Raw genomic sequence first — 21,162 nt, 5'->3', positions numbered from 1 at the left:
TAGTAAACATGTGAGAGTAAGAAGTCAACAAACCTGTTCTGTGTAACACAACTTGATGTTTCTTGAAAACAGCGTCCAGTAGTCGATTGTTCTCCTCTTTCGTTCTAGAAAGTTCCGCCTCGTATTCTGCTATCGTTCTTTCGAACACTACAAATATTTCTTCAACGGCAGCAGTTAGTCGCTGATCCACCAACGCTCTCAACATTTGTAATGTAGACATGTTCACACAATCACAACACTTTAGTCTCACACTTGATCTCTACTTAGCGATGTGTTGATAACTTCTGTGTCTTCTGTTAGCAGCTAACAAGCTATGCTAACTAGCGAGCTAAGCTAACTAACAATAAACGACCACGAGAAGTAGCAAAAAGCTTCTCGCACACCGAGACGATTTTATCCTTGAATAAATAATTACATATGTATTGTATATGACATTAATATTTACAAACTGGAGGACAAATAATGACACTGCTTATTTCTTTATGCGTCAATGTGCTTTCACGACAGTTCACACACTTGACGTTACAAGACAGTCACGGTACCACTCTGGTCTCGCGAGATGTGTCATGCGCAGGAGAGTCAAAGGAACGTTGTTTGTTTGCATATCAAGACAGACTGATATACAATAATAACAAATATATTTAACACCAAAATATTTTAATAATAAATATAATAATACATATTGTATTCGAATACAATTATATATACATACACATTTACATACGTGTACTTAATGTTTACATATATGTGTGTGTATTAAAGATTAAAGATTAAAGATTAAAGATTAAAGATTAAAGTACCAATGATTGTCACACACACACTAGATGTGGTGAAATTTGTCCTCTGCATTTTACCCATCCCCTTGGGGAGCAGTGGGCAGCAGCGGCGCCCGCCCGGGAATCATTTTGGTGATTTAACCCCCAACTCCAACCCTTGATGCTGAGTGCCAAGCAGGGAGGTAATGGGTCCCATTTTTATAGTCTTTGGTATGACTCGGCTGGGATTTGAACTCCAACCTACCGATCTCAGGGCGGACACTATAGGCCACTGAGATGGATGTAAATATATATATATATATATATATATATATATATATATATATATATATATATATATATATATATATATATATATATATATATAAAGACATGCACCTGGGGATAGGTTGATTGGCAACACTAAATTGGCCCTAGTGTGTGAATGTGAGTGTGAATGTTGTCTGTCTATCTGTGTTGGCCCTGCGATGAGGTGGCGACTTGTCCAGGGTGTACCCCGCCTTCCGCCCGATTGTAGCTGAGATAGGCTCCAGCGCCCCCCGCGACCCCGAAGGGAATAAGCGGTAGAAAATGGATGGATGGATATATATATATATATATATATATATATATATATATATATATATATATATATATATATATATATATATATATATATATATATATATATATATATATATATACAGTGTATATATATGTATATATATATATATATATATACCGGTATACACACACACATACACACACACACTCACACGCACACATGCACACAAACACACACATATACACACACACACACACACACACATATAATACAAGTATATAAGAATACAATAAATACAACTAGACATTTAAAAGAAGTGTATGCATGAAATAACATGAAATTATGTTTACACTGCTAAAAATACTGTATATATATTTGGCACTTAATAGCAGTATAAATAGTATAATGTATTATTTGACACATTTCATTTAGTAATACTTGGTACGTAAAATAAAGAAAATACAATATAATATGATACAACATACAGTATATATATATATATATATATATATATATATATATATATATATATATATATATATATATATATATATATATATATATATATATATATATATATATATATATATATATGTATATATATATATATATATATATATATATATATCAAAAAGCAATGCAATAAATTAAGAAATAAGTCAACCAACCTGACTAAATCCTTAAAAAAAAATTACATTAACGACAAAATAGAGGAAAACACAAATAAGCCACGTGAGCTCTGGAAAATTCTCAACAACCAGCTTCCTGGTTGCAGCCAGAAACTTAAAACAAGGCTCACCAACATCAGCATCAAGGAGGGTGACTCCCTCATTACAGACAAAATGGAGGTAGCTAGCAGACTTAACATCTTTTTCACCAGCATAGCCGCAACTCTTGTCAACAAGCTGTCCCACCACTCTGGTCGCTTTGGTGTAGAACACATTAAAGCCTTCTACAGAAAGCTAGGAGTATCCAACGATGGTTTCAAATTAGAAATGGTCACAGCTGATGAGGTGTTTAAAAAATTAAGCGCGCTCCACCCAAACAAGGCCACCGGCCTTGATAATATTCCCTCCAGATTCCTCAGGGACTCTGCCTCCATCATTGCCCCGATCATCACGCACATAATAAACCTATCAATTACACAAGGCCAAGTACCAAAAGATTTTAAGATAGCAAGAGTAACTCCCCTCTTTAAAAAAGGAAGCAAATTGGAACCTGGCAACTACCGACCTGTTTCTATTCTCAGTTCCATTTCGAAAGTAATGGAGAAAATAGTTTATGAACAGATCGATAGTTACCTTGCCACTAATAAACTCATGTACAAATTCCAATCCGGCTTCAGAACTAACCACTCCACTGACACATGCCTTCTCTATCTGACCGACCACATCAAACATGAGGTGGACGCGGGCAAATACTGCGGCATGGTCATGCTGGACCTTCAGAAGGCCTTTGACACCGTTAACCACGCTATACTGCTGGATAAGCTCAGAGCAATCGGATTTAACAAAACCTCATCGAGCTGGATGCAATCTTACTTGGAGGGGAGGGAGCAGGTGGTGGAGGTGAACGGCACCATGTCCCCCCCCCCCCTCTCGGTGAGCTGTGGAGTCCCCCAAGGCAGTATATTGGGGCCTTTACTGTTCCTAATATACATAAACGACATGTCATCGGCATGCGACTGTGAATTGTTTTTGTTTGCGGATGACTCTGCCCTGCTGGTATCCGGCAAGGACAAGTCACAGGTGGAGAAAATCCTCAGTGCTGAGCTCTGTAAAACTTGCACCTGGCTCGCTGACAACAAGCTATCCATACACTTGGGTAAAACAGAATCCATCCTGTTTGGGTCTCACATCAACCTTAAGAAAGTCAATGACTTCACCATAAAAGTAGGTGACATTGTTATCACCAGGAAAGATGAGGTCACCTACCTAGGTTCCATTCTAGAGACTAACCTTTCCTGTGATAAAATGGCAACCAAGGTAATCAGAAAGGTTAACCAACGAGCGAGATTTCTCTACAGAATCTCCTCTCTGGTCAACAAAAGCACCATGAGGATTCTGGCGGGAACTCTCGTTCAACCCTTTTTCAATTACGCATGCACCTCCTGGTACCCTAGCACCTCCAAAACCCTCAAATCTAAACTCCAAACATCTCAGAACAAGCTAGTCAGGTTACTTCTAGACCTCCACCCCAGATCCCACCTCACTCCTAACCACTTCTCTAAAGTGGGCTGGCTCAAGGTGGAGGACAGAGTTAAACAACTTGCACTGAGCCTAGTCTATAAAATCCACTACACCTCCCTGATACTGAAGTACATGTCAAACTACTTCCTTAACGTAAATGACCGCCATAACCACAACACCAGGGGGAGCTGCACTAACCACGTTAAACCCAGATTCCGAACTAACAAAGGTCTTAACTCATTCTCTTTCTATGCCACATCAATGTGGAATGCGCTCTCAACAGGTATAAAAGAAAGGGCATCTCTATCCTCCTTCAAAACCGCAATAAAAGTTCACCTCCAGGCAGCTACAACCCTAAACTAACACCCTCCCCGGATTGCTAATAATCAAATGTAAACAATCAAATGCAGATACTTTTTCTTATGCCTTCTGATCTCTCTCTCTCTCTCTCTCTCTCTCTCTCTCTCTCTCTCTCTCTCTCTCTCTCTCTCTCTCTCTCTCTCTCTCTCTCTCTCTCTCTCTCTCTCTCTCTATGTCCACTACTTGCTGTCCATATCCTTGTGATCCTTGTAAATAATGTAAATAATTCAATGTGATTATCTTGTGTGATGACGGTATTATGATGATAATATATATGATAGTATATATCTGTATCATGAATCAATTTAAGTGGACCCCGACTTAAACAAGTTGAAAAACTTATTCGGGTGTTACCATTTAGTGGTCAATTGTACGGAATATGTACTTCACTGTGCAACCTACTAATAAAAGTCTCAATCAATCAATCAATCATATATATATATATATATATATATATATATATATATATATATATATATATATATATATATATATATATATATATATATATATATATATATATATATATATATATATATATATATATATATATATTTATTTACATTATTTACAATCCGGGGTGTGGAGGGGGGAGGGTTAGGTTTGGTTGTTATCATCAGTCATCAACAATTGAGAACAGAGAAATGGATATTGGAACAGTGTAGGTCTGACTTGGTAGGATATGGACAGCAAGTAGTGGACACAGAGAGAGAGAGAGAGAGAGAGAGAGAGAGAGAGAGAGAGAGAGAGAGAGAGAGAGAGAGAGAGAGAGAGAGAGAGATCAGAAGGCATAAGAAAAAGTATCTGCATTTGATTGTTTACATTTGATTATTAACAATCCGGTTAGTTAGTTAGTTTAGGTTGTAGCTGCCTGGAGGTGAACTTTTATTGCAGTTTTGAAGGAGGATAGATATGCCCTTTCTTTTATACCTGTTGGGAGCGCATTCCACATTGATGTGGCATAGAAAGAGAATGAGTTAAGACCTTTGTTAGATCGGAATCTGGGTTTAACGTGGTTAGTGGAGCTCCCCCTGGTGTTGTGGTTATGGCGGTCATTTACGTTAAGGAAGTAGTTTGACATGTACTTCAGTATCAGGGAGGTGTAGCGGATTTTATAGACTAGGCTCAGTGCAAGTTGTTTTACTCTGTCCTCCACCCTGAGCCAGCCCACTTTGGAGAAGTGGGTAGGAGTGAGGTGGGATCTGGGGTGGAGATCTAGAAGTAATTTTACTAGCTTGTTCTGGGATGTTTGGAGTTTAGATTTGAGGGTTTTGGAGGTGCTAGGGTACCAGGAGGTGCATGCGTAATCGAAAAAGGGTTGAACGAGAGTTCCCGCCAGAATCCTCATGGTGCTTTTGTTGACCAGAGAGGAGATTCTATAGAGAAATCTTGTTCGTTGGTTGACCTTTTTGATTACCTTGGTTGCCATTTTATCACAGGAAAGATTAGCCTCTAGAATGGACCCTAGGTAGGTGACCTCATCCTTCCTGGTGATAACAATGTCACCCACTTTTATAGTGAAGTCGTTGACTTTCTTAAGGTCCAGCATGACCATGCCGCAGTATTTGCCCGCGTCCACCGCATGTTTGATGTGGTCGGTCAGATAGAGAAGGCATGTGTCAGTGGAGTGGTTAGTTCTGAAGCCGGATTGGAATTTGTACATGAGTTTATTAGTGGCAAGGTAACTATCGACCTGTTCATAAACTATTTTTTCCATTACTTTCGAAATGGAACTGAGAATAGAAACAGGTCGGTAGTTGCCAGGTTCCCATTTGTTCCTTTTTAAAGAGGGGAGTTACTCTTGCTATCTTAAAATCTTTTGGTACTTGGCCTTGTGAAATTGAGAGGTTCATTATGTGCGTGATGATCGGGGCAATGATGGAGGCAGAGTCCCTGAGGAATCTGGAGGGAATATTATCAAGGTCGGTGGCCTTGTTTGGGTGGAGCACGCTCAATTTTTTAAGCACCTCATCAGCTGTGACCATTTCTAATTTGAAATAATTGTTGGATACTCCTATAGAAGGCTTTAATGTGTTCTACACCAAAGCGACCAGAGTGGTGGGACAGCTGGTTGACAAGAGTTGCGGCTATGCTGGTGAAAAAGATGTTAAGTCTGCTTGCTACCTCCATTTAGTCTGTAATGAGGGAGTCACCCTCCTTGATGCTGATGTTGGTGAGTCTGGTTTTAAGTTTTTGGCTGCAACCGGAAAGCTGGTTGTTGAGAATTTTCCAGAGCTCACGTGGCTTATTTGTGTTTTCCTCTATTGTGTCGTTAATGTAATTTTTTTAAAAGGATTTAGTCAGGTTGGTTGACTTATTTTTTAATTTATTGCATTGCTTTTTGAGAGTTGAAAGGAGTGATTTGAGGTTGTTATTATTGGGTTGTTTATCTACTTCTGTTTTACACTTTTGGTATTCGGAGTATTTTCTGTCTCTGTCTATTATGGCAGCTAATAAGTCCGGATTCATCCATGGTTCCGAGCGGGCTTTGATCCTTACTGTTTTCATGGGAGCCATGTAATTTAGTATCTTTAGGAACGCTGTTTTGAAGCGATCCCAAGCAACATCGACCAGGTTGCTCGCGAGCACAGGGGACCAGTCCCACTTATCTAATTTTAAATTGAAATTATCACTGGAGTATTTTTTTAGGGATCTGGATTGGGCTGTTATGTGGCCATTGGCTTTGGGTTTAGCTATTTTGCGGGTGCAGAAGGTTAGATAGTGGTCGCTTAAACCACAGATCATGACCCCACAATTTTTTTTTTAGGCCGGTCTGAAGTGAGAATGAGATCTATGGTTGATTGGGTGGAATTACACACCCTTGTAAGTAGTGCTATTAGCTGGGAAAGACCGTGTAGATTACAAAATTGCTGTAGGATCTGACGACAGGCGCATCTCTGCGTTGAATATCTGTGTTCAGATCCCCAGTTATAATTTTCTGCACGTTGTCTGCCCCAGCCAAGCACTCCTCCAGAGCCCCATAGAAATCACTCTGATTAGGGGGTCTGTAAACAGTCTTAGCGTATTTAAATTTGATTTCCGCCCACACAGATTCCAGGTCATTGTGGTTAAGATCATTGCGAGTTATGTATTTAATATCTTGGTGAATATACATACAAACGCCCCCACCATGTTTATTCCTGTCCTTTCTGATAACCGAAAAGTTTTCTATTTCTATCTTTGAGTCAGAAACACTTTGATCAAATTTGGTTTCAGAGAAACACAGGATTTTTACCTTCGTGTTGAGGAACATTTCTCTGATTTGGTCAAGTTTGGTTCCAGAGAGGTTGTTCACATTAAGGTGGATGATGTGTAGGCCACTGGAACCAAAAAGATCATCAGAGTCCGCTGTGTAGTGGTACTGTCCAGAAAAGTTGTTGGTTGTTATTGAAGTTGAAGTTGGAGAGCAGTTCAGTTCGTTGTTTGGGTGGAGCTGTTTAGGGGAGCAAGAGGAGCAGGAGGGAGAGAAGGGAGAGAGAGGCATATTGATCTTCATCCAGGTGAAGGGGGAGGGGCGGAGTTGAACATAAAATATATTAATAATGTAATATAGATTTCATCTACGTGAACTACCATATTTATCTCTAATGTACTTCTACTAATCTGTTAACCCTGCAAGTCTCGGCCAGTGTCCAGTCCGCATGGATGAGCGAGGATGCGTGCAAGGAGACCGAGGTGTCCGATACCTGCTCATTCAGCCAATACACCGTTAAAGGCCTACTGAAATGAATTTTTTTTATTTAAACGGGGATAGCAGATCTATTCTATGTGTCATACTTGATCATTTCGCGATATTGCCATATTTTTGCTGAAAGGATTTAGTATAGAACAACGACGATAAAGATTGCAACTTTTGGTATCTGATAAAAAAAAGGCTTGCACCTACCGGAAGTAGCGTGACGTAGTCAGTTGAACATATACGCAAAGTTCCCTATTGTTTACAATGATGGCCGCATGAAGTGAGAGAGATTCGGACCGAGAAAGTGACAATTTCCCCATTAATTTGAGCGAGGATGAAAGATTTGTGGATGAGTAAAGTGCAAGTGAAGGACTAGTGGGGAGTTGAAGCTATTCAGATAGGGAAGATGCTGTGAGAGCCGGGGGTGACCTGATATTCAGCTGGGAATGACTACAACAGTAAATAAACACAAGACATATATATACTCTATTAGCCACAACACAATCCTGCATAATAACACCTGCGTGTTTGTTATGCTAGCTCCTAGCTCCTCTGCTAGCTCCTAGCTCCATAGAACACGCCAATACAATTCAAACACCTGATCAACACACACAATCACTCAGCCCAAAAGACCGTTCACCTAACCCAAGGTTAATAAAGCTTATATATTTTTTAAAAAGTTACGTACGTGACGCGCACGTACGGTACGGTACGTGTTACGCTAGCTCCTAGCTCCTCTGCTAGCTCCTAGCTCCATAGAACACGCCAATACAATTCAAACACATGATCAACACACACAATCACTCAGCCCAAAAGACCGTTCACCTAACCCAAGGTTCATAAAGCTTATATATTTTAAAAAAGTTACGTACATACGCAAAAAAAAGCCAAAGCTGCATACTCACAGTAGCACGTCTGCGTCTTTGTCATCCAAATCAAAGTAATCCTGGTAAGAGTCTGTGTTGTCCCAGTTCTCTACAGGCGTCTGTGTATCCAAATCAAAAGTCCTCCTGGTTAGAGTCTCTGTTATCCGAGTTCTTCCATCTTGACTGCATCTTTCGGGAATGTAAACAAAGAAGCGCCGGCTGTGTACTGTTGTGGCTGACTACGTTCGAAAAATACGTCCATTTCGCACCGACAACTTTCTTCTTTGCTTGCTCGGCTTCCTTCTCCATAATGCAATGAACATGATTGAAACAGATTCACGAACACAGATGTCCAGAATACTGTGGAATTATGAAATGAAAACAGAGCTTTTTCGTATCGGCTTCAATGTGGAAGGCATACCCGTGTTCGCCGGGCTACGTCACACGCATACGTCATCCTCAGAGGCGTTTCGAACCGGAAGTTTAGCGGCAAATTTAAAATGTCACTTTATAAGTTAACCCGGCCGTATTGGCATGTGTTATAATGTTAAGATTTCATCATTGATATATAAACTATCAGACTGCGTGGTCGGTAGTAGTGGGTTTCAGTAGGCCTTTAAGCTTGTCCGTCCCGGCGCTCAGTGCCAGCTCCGCAGCCCTGTCTCTTCATCCGCATCTCCTCCAGTCTCTCCAAATGGACTCTGGTGTGGCAGAGACCCAGCAGCTGCTCTCCGGTAGGCAGATCCAGAAGTTCACAAAAAAGCACCACAGAAGTCACGAAAGTGCCACCCTTTGTCACACAGTCCCAAAGGGTCCCCAACCAGAAGGCAAAAAAACCCCACATGAAAACAAGAGGGAAACAGCAGGAACACAAAAGGATGACACAAGAGCACAGAGCTCCTGCCACCAGCAGCCACTACAGCGGCGCCATCTTAATGAAATATTTGTATGTTTTAGTGATGTATGTATGAAAATAATATCTTACCTCAGAGTAAAAGGGAACAAGAATATGAAAATGAACAAGGTGTATCGCCACAATTTCAACCACGTTTACCTTCTGTCATTGTAATGAATGACGCACGGTGGCGCCACTAACTCCCATCGCATAATTTATTTTTTAAATGTTGATATTTTTTAAACGAAGCACTTACTGTAACCTAACAAAAACATTATTTTACATTTTCAGAATTCTGAAATAAATACATTATTATAAAATAGTAAAACATCAATTTATTTTCCATTTAGGGCTGCTGGACACATCTTTCAGGTTTGTGTACAGATCTGTGAGGTTTCATAATGAATACCGTATTTTTAATAACGTTGGTTTAGTATGTAATGGTTTAATATGACATTGTTATTGAAATACAGATGACACAAAAGAACCATGGTAAGTAACTGTGGCAAAACAAGTTGACGGAAGTGACGTAGGGTACGCGCATGCGTGGACCGATCGGTGATAAAGCAAGATGGCGTCTGACGGAGAAGGCCTAAACGCGGGCATTATATTTCTGTATTGTTACATATATGTTGTTTAATAGAGTACACACGGTTAATAATTGTTTGTAGCAGGATACATTAGTCTGAGTGCACTTTGACACTTCTCCTGTTTTCTAGCTTCACTTAAGATAGCTTGCAGCTAGTTTAGCTGGCTAGTTAGCTTAGCTTGTTAGCTGCTAACAAAGAGACGCGGAAGTTATTTAAACATCGCTAAGTAGGGAACTAATGTGAGTGTAAAGTGTTGTGATTGTGTGAAAATGTGCGAAAGAACGATGGCAGAGTATGAGGAGGAACTTTGTCCAACAAAAGAGGCGAACGAGCGACAACATCAACTGCTGGATGTTTATTATAAGAAACATCATCAAGTTGTGTTACACAGACCAGGTTTGTTTACTTCTTACTCTCACATGTTTACTAAATTTATATTTCATTATTAACACTATTCTTAAATATATTGTGTATAAGAAGTTTGGTTGTCTTGTTAGGATGATGTACATACATACAGTCGTGGTCAAAAGTTTACATACACTTGTAAAGAACATAATGTCATGGCTGTCTTGAGTTTCCAATAACTTCTACAACTCTTATTTTTAGTGATAGAGTGATTGGAGCACATACTTGTTGGTCACTAAAACAGTCATGAAGTTTGGTTCTTTTGTGAATTTATTATGGGTCTACTGAAAATGTGACCAAATCTGCTGGGTCAGAAGTATACATACAGCAATGTTATATGCAGTATATATACAGCAATGACGGTGGGCATGGTGTTCCTGGGATTAAAGTCCTCACCTTTTTTTCCTCCAAACATATTGCTGGGTATTGTGGCCAAACAGCTAAATTTTTGTTTCATCTGACATCACATGGACAAAGATAACACCTTCTGGAGGAAAGTTCTGTGGTCAGATGAAACAAAAATTTAGCTGTTTGGCCACAATATCCAGCAATATGTTTGGAGGAGAAAAGGTGAGGGCTTTAATCCCAGGAACACCATTCCCACCGTCAAGCATGGTGGTGGTAGTATTATGCTCTGGGTCTGTTTTGCTGCCAATGGAACTGGTGCTCTGTGATGAGGTGGCGACTTGTCCAGGGTGCACCCCGCCTTCCGCCCATGTGAAGCTGAGATAGGCTCCAGCAACCCCCGCGACCCCGAACGGGACAAGCGGTAGAAAATGGATGGATGGAACTGGTGCTTTAAATGGAACAATGAAAAAGTAGGATTACCTCCAAATTCTTCAGGACAACCTAAAATCATCAGCCCGGAGGTTGGGTCTTGGGCGTAGTTGGGTGTTCCAACAGGACAATGACCCCAAACACACATCAAAAGTGGTAAAGGAATGTCTAAATCAGGCTAGGATTAAAGTTTTAGGATGGCCTTCCCAAAGTCCTGACTTATACGTGTGGACAATGTTGAAGAAACAAGTCCATGTCAGAAAACCAACAAATTTAGCTGAACTGCACCAATTTTGTCAAGACGAGTGGTCAAAAATTCAAGCAAAAGCTTGTGGATGGCTACCAAAAGCTCCTTAATGCAGTGAAACTTGCCAAGGGACATGTAAGCAAATATTAACATTGCTGTATGTATACTTTTGACCCAGCACATTTGCTCACATTTTCAGTAGACCCATAATAAATTCATAAAAGAACCAAACTTCATAGATGTTTTTAGTGACCAACAAGTATGTGCTCCAATCACTCTATCAGAAAAAAATAAGAGTTGTAGAAAGTATTGGAAACTCAAGACAGCCATGACATTATTTTCTTAGCAAGTGTATGTAAACTTTTGATCACAACTGTATATACGTCTGGTACTTGCAACCGTGTGGTTGTCGTTGTTCTGTCGAATTTAACTACCCGTAAAAATAAGTTACCTATACCAGTCCATTTGTAGAATAAACTTAAATCGATGCTTGTGCATATTCAGTAAAAAAAAAAAAAATACCATAAATAAATATAAGCAGCAATATAAATATACTTTAAAATGCTTCTACACATTCTATTAAAAGGCACAGAAAACATCCATCCATCCATTTTCTACCGCTTGTCCTTTTCGGGGTCGCGAGGGGTGCTGGAGCCTATCTCAGCTGCATTCGGGCGGAAGGCGTGGTACACCCTGGACAAGTCGCCAACACATATAGACGGACAACATTCCTATTCACATTCACACACTATGGCCCATTTAGTGTTGCCAATCAACCTATCCCCAGGTGCATGTCTTTGGAGGTGGGAGGAAGCCGGAGTACCCGGAGGGAACCCACGCAGTCACGGGGAGAACATGCAAACTCCACACAGAAATATCCAGAGCCCAGGACCGAACCCAGGACCTTCGTATTGTGAGGCACAGATACTAGTGTTTCCATATATAGGATTGGTACCTAACAGAACTACACCTAGGATTGGTTATCTGTATAATAAAACCATTCTCGGGCCCCTGCAGTCTACATATAAACTTAAAGGCCTACTGAAATGTTTTTTTTTTATTTAAACGGGGATAGCAGATCTATTCTATGTGTCATACTTGATCATTTCGCGATATTGCCATATTTTTGCTGAAAGGATTTAGTAGAGAACATCGACGATAAAGTTTTGGTCGCTGATAAAAAAGCCTTGCCTGTACCGGAAGTAGCGTGACGTCATTGTTTACACCAGCAGCGAGAGCGATTCGGACCGAGAAAGCGACGATTACCCCATTAATTTGAGTCAGGATGAAAGATTCGTGAATGAGGAACGTGAGAGTGAAGGACTAGAGTGCAGTGCAGGACGTATCTTTTTTCGCTATGACTGTAACTTAGGTACAAGGGTTCATTGGATTCCACCTTCTTTCCTTTTTCTATTGTGGATCACGGATTTGTATTTTAAACCACCTCTGATACTATATCCTTTTGAAAATGAGAGTCGAGAACGCGAAATGGACATTCATAGTGACTTTTATCTCCACGACAATACATCGGCGAAGCACTTTAGCTACGGAGCTAACGTGATAGCATCGGGCTTAACTGCAGATAGAAACAAAATAAATAAACCCCTGACTGGAAGGATAGACAGAAAATCAACAATACTATTAAACCATGGACATGTAACTACACGGTTAATGCTTTCCAGCCTGGCGAAGGTTAACAATGCTGTTGCTAACGACGCCATTGAAGCTAACTTAGCTACGGGACCTCACAGAGCTATGCTAAATACACTAGCTATCCACCTACGCCAGCCAGCCCTCATCTGCTCATCAACACCCGTGCTCACCTGCGTTCCAGCGATCGACGGAGCGACGAAGGACTTCACCCGATCATCAATGCGGTCGGCGGCTAGCGTCGGATAGCGCGTCTGCTATCCAAGTCAAAGTCCTCCTGGTTGTGTTGCTGCAGCCAGCCGCTAATACACCGATCCCACCTACAACTTTCTTCTTTGCAGTCTCCATTGTTCATTAAACAAATTGCAAAAGATTCACCAACACAGATGTCCAGAATACTGTGGAATTTTGCGATGAAAACAGAGCTTTTTGTATTGGATACAATGTGTCCGAATACTTCCGTTTCAACGATTGACGTCACGCGCATACGTCATCATACATAGACGTTTTCAATCGGAAGTTTCGCGGGAAATTTAAAATGGCACTTTATAAGTTAACCCGGCCGTATTGGCATGTGTTGCAATGTTAAGATTTCATCATTGATATATAAACTATCAGACTGCATGGTCGGTAGTAGTGGCTTTCAGTAGGCCTTTAAACATCAGTTTCCTCAGGGTGGCGTGGAAGGTGTTTATCCCTAAATCACAAAAAAGCTTGCTGGCACTACTACCCCTGGCCTTTCTGAGCAGGATTCTGAGACAGTCATTATATGCAACCTGGAGTTTGCACAAGCTCTATTTCTTGAACCTCACCCAGAGGGGTGCTGTGTACATAGGGGTGCAGTAAGCTCTAAACAAGTACACCTTTGCTTCATCAGAGCAGTAATGACATTTGCTCACCGGCATATTGGCTTGGACATACAGCAGTCTAAGCATGTCAGCATCATCCTCCATCTTGTCGTTGATGATGATAAGATGTTGATCCTCCTTGGTCCTACATATTACCATAAACTTTGTCAAACTTGACTCCATAGTCTGAGCATATGTTAAGAAGCTGGTGGAACCCTGCACTACTGGGAGATATAATGGCCAAATCATCAGTGTACCTAAAGTGGTTGATTAAGGCGTTCCCCATGATGCACCCTGTTCTGCATTCTCTCCACTGCCATAGAGAGGCTAAATAGGCCTGGTGATAGAAGCCCACCCTGCCGTACCCCATTGCCAACTCTAAAGGGAGAGCAGTGTTTCCCATAAACTGCCAAGATACCTGTGGCGGTGGGGGCGTGGCTATGGGCGTGGTCACTATGACATCATCGAGTAATTTGCATAATTTGCTACAATGATTAGATTTTCTCTAAAAAGGCTCAAAAAATATATACTTACTAATTAATAATAACAGTTTTGTTTTAAACGTCCATCCATCCATTTTACAATATAATTACAACACTTTATGTACATATTTATATACAGATTTGAACAATAATTTATTCACTGAAATATATTTATTAATTGTGGTTCTTACAAAAAATATATCTTATAAAAGCTAAAATGTTTCAAAGCTCTGCCCCTTTAATTAGTGCATACTAAATAAGTTAACTTTAGCCTACTACTACAACCATATTATTTACCAGCAACATAAAGTGAAACAGAGGCAGAGGTGTCCTGCCACAGTCAGTAACAAATAAACAGAAAACAGTAGTGGTGGTAGATAGACACAAAGCTTCATCAAACATCTGATCCACTGAACAAAGAGCTCCAAAAATCTTGAACTTTAGACTGCCATCAGTTTTACTCCCTACACTTAACCATGTGTTTCCTACTGCCTGCAGAATTTGCACCCTTTGTTATATACACATGTTGTGTTTCTAATATAAATACATTTAATAAAGTCAAATACAAATAAGGCAACAAGAGAAGTATCCTACACTTCTCTTTTGTAAAGTAAATCTGAACAGCCGATATGGGCATCTACATCAACTATATGATTTGCCTGAGAAGCTGGAGAGGACAAAAAAAAATAAATTAATTAATAAAAACTTTTTTTTTTTTAATTAAAAAAAAAAAAAAAGTTTTATTTGTGGCGGACGTAATTCTTTCGTGGCGGGCCGCCACAAATAAATGAATGTGTGGGAAACCCTGGAGAGGATAAACTACTCCCCCATTTTACCTGCATCGTCTGCCTGTCGTACCAATATGCCAGAATATACCCAGAACAGGGCAGCACGGTCCTGAGTAGTCCTGAGTTCAATCCCGGGCTCGGGATCTTTCTGTGTGGAGTTTGCATGTTCTCCCCGTGATTGCGTGGGTTCCCTCCGGGTACTCCGGCTTCCTCCCACCTCCAAAAACATGCACCTGGGGATAGGTTGATTGGCGACACAAAATTGGCCCTAGTGTGTGAATGTGAGTGTGAATGTTGTCTTTCCATCTGTGTTGGTACTGTGATGAGGTGGCGACTTGTCCAGGGTGTACCCCGCCTTCCGCCCGAATGCAGCTGAGATAGGCTCCAGCCCCCCCCCCCCGCGACCCCGAAAGGGACAGGCGGTAGAAAATGGATAGATGGATGGATACCCAGAACACCCCTATGCTTCAGATTGGTGAAGAGTTTGAGATGGTTGACTCTGTCAAATGCCTTAGATGCATCAATAAACCCTACCAACATTGTAGGGCCCTGCACTCTGTATTTTTCTACTGCTTCTTTTAAAGCATAAATACACAAGTCAGTGCTGTACTTGCTCTTAAAGCCAAATTAGTTGTCTGCGATGCAAAAAAGATCCCCAACTCTGTATATTATCACACTTTCCAGCACTTTAGATAGCATGCTGGCTCGGGCGATAGGTTGATAATTGTCCATAGTCCTTACCTTACCAGCCGTGTCTTTAATAACAGGTTAGGGCTGGGCAATATATCGATATACTCGATATATCGCGGATTTGTCTCTGTGCGATATAGAAAATGACTATATCATAGGGGTGTAACGGTACATGTTTTTGTATTGAACAGTTTCGGTACGGGCGTTTCGGTTCGGTACGGGGGTGTACCGAACGTGTTTCTAAGCTAAAGTCTTAATAAGCTGCTTTGCTTCTTCTGCCTCTGTCTCAGCACCCAGCATTGTCCCACCCCCACAACCATCTGATTGGTTACATACAAAGCGGTAACAGCCAATCAGCAGTGCGTATTCAGAGCGGTAACAGCCAATCAGCAGTGCGTATTCAGAGCGCATGTAGTCAATGCTCCAGCGTTGAGCAGATAGGTGTTTAGCAGGTGAGCATCAGGCAGCGGACTCTCCCCAAATGATAATAAACACCTCCCAGTCAACTACTAGTAACATCACTATGAGCCCGTTGACCTTCTAGAAAGTTAAACTGCAGCTCAGCTCGCTCGCAGTCCTGGCTTGAGGCGAAGGCTAATGAGCTTTTAGCGTAACGTTAGCTCATTTTGCGGTGTGTGTCTGTGTGTGTGTGTGAGGGACAGCAAAGCCCTGTCTATCTGTTATTTCACTTGAACTCCATGGTGTTCAGGGACAAATAGTCTCTCCTATTGCTATTGTACTGTTTTTTCAGCTATAGTTACATTAATCATTAGTAATGGAGCAGCCTAGTTTTGAATAGCAGGGTCCCTGCTATCACATGTTGATAAAAATATAACATTTACATAATAAAAATCAACTACAGGCTTCCCAAATGCTGTAATAAATTAAGCATGATGACTTGACTTGATACGGTTTAATGTTGCACTTTTTATGTGTAGAAGAAAAGTTTTGTCATTTAATTTAATCTGAGCAACAACTTGAGGCAGTTTAATGTTGATTAACGTGGGCAGAATTATTATAGTGTTCCCAATGTTAAAAGGATAAAGCCATTGTTTACAAATTTGGTAAATAAATAACCAAAAAATGTATATTTTGTTGTTTTCTTACTGTACCGAGGTACGTACGGAACCGAAAGTTTTGTGTACCGTTACACCCCTACTATATGGTGATATTGGAGTATACGTTCTCACGCAGTTGCTTTTAGCTGCGGGCATTACACTACAGGCTCTTCTCACTCTTTCTTGTCTATCCTTCTCACAGACAGCAAGCGCACCTTCTTACATACGTCACATACGTATACGCCCTCGTGGAGCAGAGAGGTAGCAGCATGGATAACGTTAGCTGTGATGCTAGCAGAGTGGTGCGAGCGGTAATACGAGAGAAAGAAGGTGCGAATCTGGTAACAAATGAAGGAAGAATTAATTCCCAAAAAAAACAGCAGGGGGTCCATCGTCTGGCGGTGGTTTGGCTTCAAGTGGGAATATGTCGAACAGACAACCGTAATTTGTCAAGTGTGGGGAAAAAGCATTGTTACAAAAAGTAGCATTACTGCTAATACGTAGCATCATTTGAAAAGTCACCTGCTAGAGAGTGAAGAGTGCTTACTCCGCATGTCAACATCTCCGTTTTGTGCCACACGCCCACACCATCAAAATGCAGAGGCAAACATTTCCACATCAACACCGTATGAAACAAAATAGTCAACAACAGAAGGAGATAACGTCTGCAGGAACCTACCACATAGCAAAGGACATACACTATTTGATTTCCTATTATGCAGCTCATTTTTATTTGACACTTATTGACATATCTTGTGTGACATCATGCACAAAAGTGCACTATATTTGTTTTAAACTATTGTAGTGGCGTTCTGTACAAAAAGTGCACTTTAATTTAGTGTTGTTTTGAAATGTCATCTTAGTGACATCATGCACAAAGGTGCACTAATAGCTTGTTTTAAAATGTCTCTGACAATCTTGCACTTTCTGTTTTAAAATGACATGAATGTTTGTGCCACTGCTTAATAACTGTTTAATAAATACACTTTTGCTAAATTGACTTAGTTGTGATTTCCCTCTCTGCATGAAAGTTTAAAAGTAGCATATTTTAATGCAGTATGAAGAAGAACGTTTTAATGTAGACACATAGAATCATCATACTGCTGTGATTATATGCATCAAGTGTTCATTCAAGGCTAAGGCAAAATATCGAGATATATTTAAAAAAGGCCATATTGCCCAGCCCTATGACAGGTACTAAAATAACTGTCAGCATAGCAGCTGGCAGGATGCCATGCATTACCAACCTACCAATATATACCTACTGCATGTACATAAAACCTTAATGGAGGTGTTTGGATACGTTTTAAGTTATTTGTAGGCAGAATAGTGTGACTCTAATAGCCATTAATTGTAAGCAGACTTTTGATCGCATTTATTTACTATTTAGAATGCATAAAAAACCTGTGTTCTTGATAGGCAAAATTTAAAAAAAGTGTGGTTCCCTTTTAAGTGAAGTGAAGTATATTTATTCAACACTTTTCTCTAGTGACTCAGAGCACTTTACATAGTGAAACCCATTATCTAAGTTACATTTAAACCAGTGTGGGTGGCACTGGGAGCAGGTGGGTAAAGTACCTTGCTCAAGGACACAACAGCAGTGACTAGGATCGAACCTGGAACCGTCGAGTTGCTGGCACGGCCGCTCTACCAACCGAGCCACACCGGCCTTAGAGCGTATTCAATTCTATCAACATCTCATAAAAATCGTAAATACATACTAGAAATGTCTCATAAATTCCATGAACAATATTTTTTATTTAGGAACTTTCTAATGTAACGTTTTTCTATCTACACTTCTGTTAAAATGTAATAATCACTTATTCTTTTGTTTTGTTGAAATGTTAAAAGCACTTGTTTTGTTGTTTGATACTTTAGTTTTGGGTGATACTACAAATCAGAATCAGAATAGTTGTATTTCCATTGTTTGAGAACGGGTTCACAAACTAGGAATTTATCTTGGTGCAATCGTGCAACATAAAACACATATAACACAGATTTGGTAATAACAAGAGCTGTAACTGAGCGGAAATGTAGGTATCGATCCAGTACCAAGTAGTTACAGGGGCAGTATCGGTCATACCAATGCAGATACTAATATTTATATTTTTCAAGGTCATTGAATGAGTACATTTTTGTTCGCAATCATAATCAGACAAAAACACAGGATTGTGGTGTTAGAATATCAATTGAATATTTAAATATGGCTCTGAAATTAAATCATTTGGTTTATGCCCTTAAAGTTTTCCTTTTTTACTGAGTTTGTAAACAATAACAAATTTAAACAAAATATATATAATACAACATAGCGATCAAACCGCTGTATCGACCTTATACTGATATTATAGTTGGTATTGTTACTGTCGATTTTTGTATTGATCGGTCCACATTTGTTTAAATTTAAAGGCCTACTGAAATGAATTTTTTTTATTTAAACGGGGATAGCAGATCTATGTGTCATACTTGATAATTTTGCGATATTGCCATATTTTTGCTGAAAGGATTTAGTATAGAACAACGACGATAAAGATCGCAACTTTTGGTATCTGATAAAAAAAAGGCTTGCCCCTACCGGAAGTAGCGTGACGTAGTCAATTGAACATATACGCAAAGTTCCCTATTGTTTACAATGATGGCCGCATGAAGTGAGAGAGATTCGGACCGAGAAAGCGACAATTTCCCCATTAATTTGAGCGAGGATGAAAGATTTGTGGATGAGTAAAGTGCAAGTGAAGGACTAGTGGGGAGTTGAAGCTATTCAGATACGGAAGATGCTGTGAGAGCCGGGGGTGACCTGATATTCAGCTGGGAATGACTACAACAGTAAATAAACACAAGACATATATATACTCTATTAGCCACAACACAACCAGGCTTATATTTAATATGCCACAAATTAATCCTGCATAAAAACACCTACGTGTTTGTTATGCTAGCTCCTAGCTCCTCTGCTAGCTCCTAGCTCCATAGAACACGCCAATACAATTCAAACACCTGATCAACACACACAATCACTCAGCCCAAAAGACAGTTCACCTAACCCAATGTTCATAAAGCTTATATATTTTTAAAAAGTTACGTACGTGATGCGCACATACGGTCAAGCTATCAAATGTTTAGCAGCCAAGGCTGCATACTCACGGTACCTGATATTCAGCTGGGAATGACTAAAACAGTAAATAAACACAAGACATATATTTACTCTATTAGCCACAACACAACCAGGCTTATATTTAATATGACACAAATTAATCCTGCATAAAAACACCTACGTCTTTGTTATGCTAACTCCTAGCTCCTATGCTAGCTCCTAGCTCCATAGAACACGCCAATACAATTCAAACACCTGATCAACACACACAATCACTCAGCCCAAAAGACCGTTCACCTAACCCAAGGTTCATAAAGCTTATATATTTTAAAAAAGTTGCGTACATACGCAAAAAAAAAGTTGCGCACATACGGTCAAGCGATCAAATGTTTAGAAGCCAAAGCTGCATACTCACGGTAGCACGTCTGCGTCTTTGTCATCCAAATCAAAGTAATCCTGGTAAGAGTCTGTGTTGTCCCAGTTCTCTACAGGCGTCTGTGTATCGAAGTCAAAAGTCCTCCTGGTTAGAGTCTCTGTTATCCGAGTTCTTCCATCTTGACTGCATCTTTCGGGAATGTAAACAAAGACGCGCCGGCTGTGTACTGTTGTTGCTGACTTCTTTCGAAAAATACGTCTGTTTCGCACCGACAACTTTCTTCTTTGCTTGCTCAGCTTCTTTCTCCATAATGCAATGAACATAATTGCAACAGATTCACGAACACAGATGTCCAGAATACTGTGGAATTATGAAATGAAAACAGAGCTTTTTCGTATTGGCTTCAATGTGGAAGGCATACCCGTGTTCCCCGGGCTACGTCACGCGCATACGTCATCCTCAGAGGCGTTTCGAACCGTAAGTTTAGCGGCAAATTTAAAATGTCACTTTATAAGTTAACCCGGCCGTATTGGCATGTGTTATAATGTTAAGATTTCATCATTGATATATAAACTATCAGACTGCGTGGTCGGTAGTAGTGGCTTTCAGTAGGCCTTTAAGAGCTTCAACAGGGTTTCCGCTGGTCATTAAAAAGCATTAAAAGTCATTAAATGGACTTTGCCTAAATTAAGGCCTTAAATGGTATTAAAAAGCATTAAATACGATGTCCAGAGGCATTAAAATATTCATGCAATCGTAGGCCGGGACCGACATAAATGAAAATAAACCTAATAACTTAATTCTTGCCGTCATCAATACATTGCTATGTCAGTGTGTTTCCTTCTTGGTCT

At 40.2% G+C, this 21,162-nt stretch overlaps 1 protein-coding gene across 3 annotated transcripts in view; it reads left to right on the top strand.

The window, feature by feature from the left end:
* Positions 1-21,162, top strand: part of LOC133664736 (zinc finger protein OZF-like) — a 519,603-nt gene that overhangs the window by 379,069 nt on the left and 119,372 nt on the right. The window lies entirely within an intron of this gene.

Source organism: Entelurus aequoreus, linkage group LG14 (genome assembly GCF_033978785.1).
Source record: "Entelurus aequoreus isolate RoL-2023_Sb linkage group LG14, RoL_Eaeq_v1.1, whole genome shotgun sequence".
NCBI lineage: Eukaryota > Metazoa > Chordata > Actinopteri > Syngnathiformes > Syngnathidae > Entelurus > Entelurus aequoreus.
This window is presented reverse-complemented; position numbering and strand designations above follow the sequence as displayed.